The following is a 2,662-nucleotide window of genomic DNA, read 5'->3' on the forward strand; positions in this document are numbered from 1 at the left end:
ATATTCGCCATCCCATAGTCCTGTGCCCATATACCCGTCATACATATCCTCCATCCCATAGTCCCGTGCCCATATACCATCATACATATCCTCCATCCCATAGTCCCATGCCCATATACCCATCATATATATCCTCCATCCCATAGTCCCGTGCCCATATACCCAAACAAACAAACATACACACACACACACACACACACATACACACTTTGAGCTTTAGATATTGATACACAAGCCATGAAAAAATTTTTTGTTTTAAATGAAAATAAATGCAAAAAAGCAACAAACATCGAAAAAAACAACCATGAAAATTTTAAAAAAAAACTTTAAAAATACCAAAAATAAAAATAAAAAAATAAACCAGACTAGAAAATAAGTAAAAAAAAAAAACAGTCCGTCTGTACTTACATCACGTCTTCCCGCCCGCACTTGGCCTTGCTGCTCCTGCCGTTCCTCCGGTGGTGGTGGCGTGATGGAGGATGAGGTCTGAAAATTAAACCAAAAAAATTAACCACATGTGTTTATTTTTTCCAATCCATACGGAAGCATGGTACTCACTTCTTCTGCCTCTTGCCCTGTCCCGGGGACATATTCCTCACCAGATGAAGACATGCTGCAATAAAAAAAAAAAGAGACATAAGTACATAGAAATGTATTGAAATTTCAGCCAGACATTAGGTTTTTCATACTTACATTGGTGCAGCTTGTGCTGTGTGTCCACTCGTGAGCAATCCTTAAAGTATTGTGGAATCCCAGTGCCCACACCATTTTATCACCTTGGTTTAATTTTTTTTTTTTACTGTCTAGACCACATTTCAGTCGTGTTTATTTTAAAAACGCATGCGCATAAAAACGCAAGCGTGCGCAAGACCATGCGCACGTATGCGCTCCCATAGGCTCCAATGTGGTGTTTTTGCGCATTCCGTGCGCAAGCGTGCGCATGCGTTTTTTTGACGAGACAGGGCGGAACCAAAAATGCAACATGTTGCGTCTGACGCGCCTGGCGCGAAAGACAAAAAAACGCATGCGCACGAAAGCGCAAGTATGCGCAAGACCATGCGCACATCATGTTAAATATAGGTGCGCAGTGCGCATGCGCACTGGTGCGCACGATGCGCTGCGCACAAAAGCGCAAATGTGAAACCAGCCTTACATGTATACGATACGCTTTATTGCAATTAACTAACCACTGATAGTTACTATGCCCAGGCAACACTGGGTTCTTCAGCTAGTAGGGAATAAAGGAAAGTTCTGTCAAATATGCCCAAAGACAGAGAGAGTGTTGGTTGGGAGTTTGGTTGAACTGTAACGGGCAGCAGAATGGTAGTCATAGTTGAGGGGCACATTATCTAATACTACTTCACCTCTGCAGAAGTAGGGGATTCTGCCAATCCCTGGGTATGTCTGTCTCGCCATCCTGGTCGCCATTTCTCGAGGTCTTCAGAAGAAGGAAACCACACCAGCTTTAAAAGATAAAAACTTCTTTACCAATGGTAACAGTCAAACACAGAGAATAGCATGGGACAGAGTTTTATTTCTCTTCATTCACATTAGTGATGAGTGAGTATACTCGTTGATCGGGTTTCCCCAAGCATGCTCAGGTGGTCTCCGAGTATTTGGAAGTACTCGGAGATTTAGTTTCTGTTGCCGCAGCTGCATGATTTATGGCTACTTGACAGCCTGAATACATGTGGGGATTGCCTGTTTGTTAGGGAATTCCCACGTGTATTCAGGCTGTCAAGTAGCCGCAAATCATGCAGCTGCGGTAACAGAAACTAAATCTCCGAGCACTTCCAATTACTCGGAGATCACCCGAGAATGCTCGGGGAAACCTGAGCAGCGAATATACTCGCTCATCACTAATTCACATACAATGGCACTTTACCAGTGATGATGGACATAGACACAGTTCTTGAAATGAAGAATAATGCAGAATTCTTCAGCCCTAAGGGAAACTCCATTTTCTCTCTGGAACCTGAAGTAAGGGAGCTCCTGTTACTAGCTTAGTGTTCCCACTACCTGACTTTCTTGCATCCACCTTGCAGATAAGGCAGTCTCGACACATTTGTGGAGTCCCCATATTTGCCTCTTCAGATAAGTCTGCTCTGTTTGTCCCCTTTGCTCCAATTTTGCTGTATGCACCACACACACCCTTCTCTTCTTGTCTAGTTCATCTCTCTCTTTACTCCTGTCTTCTCTGAGACTCTCTCATTAACTGAATAAAATGGAACCCAAAAATCTCCCAGTCATCCCTTCAGTTTAACTTCCATTTAAGGTGCCGGCCTATTGGGTTAACTACATCCTGTACTAACAGGACAGGACATATTACCTGTAACACATTACTGCCATCTAACGTCCATATCATCAATAACACATTTTATAACGAAATACAGTTAAACTCTTTCAGAGGGGAGTGGGAACACTGGACCACACCAAGAATGAGGAGGTGGACCAGCTGCTATGTTCCCCCCGAAGACATCAGTGCTACTGTGGTATAGATTATGTAAAATGTGAATAACATTTTGTTCCTGATATCTTTTCTTGATGTAACAACTGTTAATTTATCTGTTGGCTGCAGTACTAACCAACGACCACAAGTTGGCACAGTCTTTTTCACTCTTCTATAGAATGTCGAAAGGTAACACAGACAGCAGGCTCATAG

General features: G+C 42.9%; 1 long non-coding RNA gene across 1 annotated transcript in view; it reads right to left on the minus strand.

The window, feature by feature from the left end:
* LOC141088566 (uncharacterized) overlaps nt 1–1,135 on the minus strand; it is a 1,665-nt gene extending 530 nt beyond the window's left edge. The window contains exons 1-2 of the long non-coding RNA XR_012231979.1: nt 694–1,135; nt 409–613 (exon numbers count right to left, since the gene is read on the minus strand). This is a non-coding gene — a long non-coding RNA (uncharacterized lncRNA). The remainder of the gene's footprint in view (nt 1–408; nt 614–693) is intronic.
* Between the last annotated feature and the right edge of the window lie 1,527 nt (nt 1,136–2,662).

Source organism: Dendrobates tinctorius, unplaced genomic scaffold (genome assembly GCF_039654945.1).
Source record: "Dendrobates tinctorius isolate UK_male_01 unplaced genomic scaffold, ASM3965494v1 ptg000039l, whole genome shotgun sequence".
Taxonomy (NCBI): domain Eukaryota; kingdom Metazoa; phylum Chordata; class Amphibia; order Anura; family Dendrobatidae; genus Dendrobates; species Dendrobates tinctorius.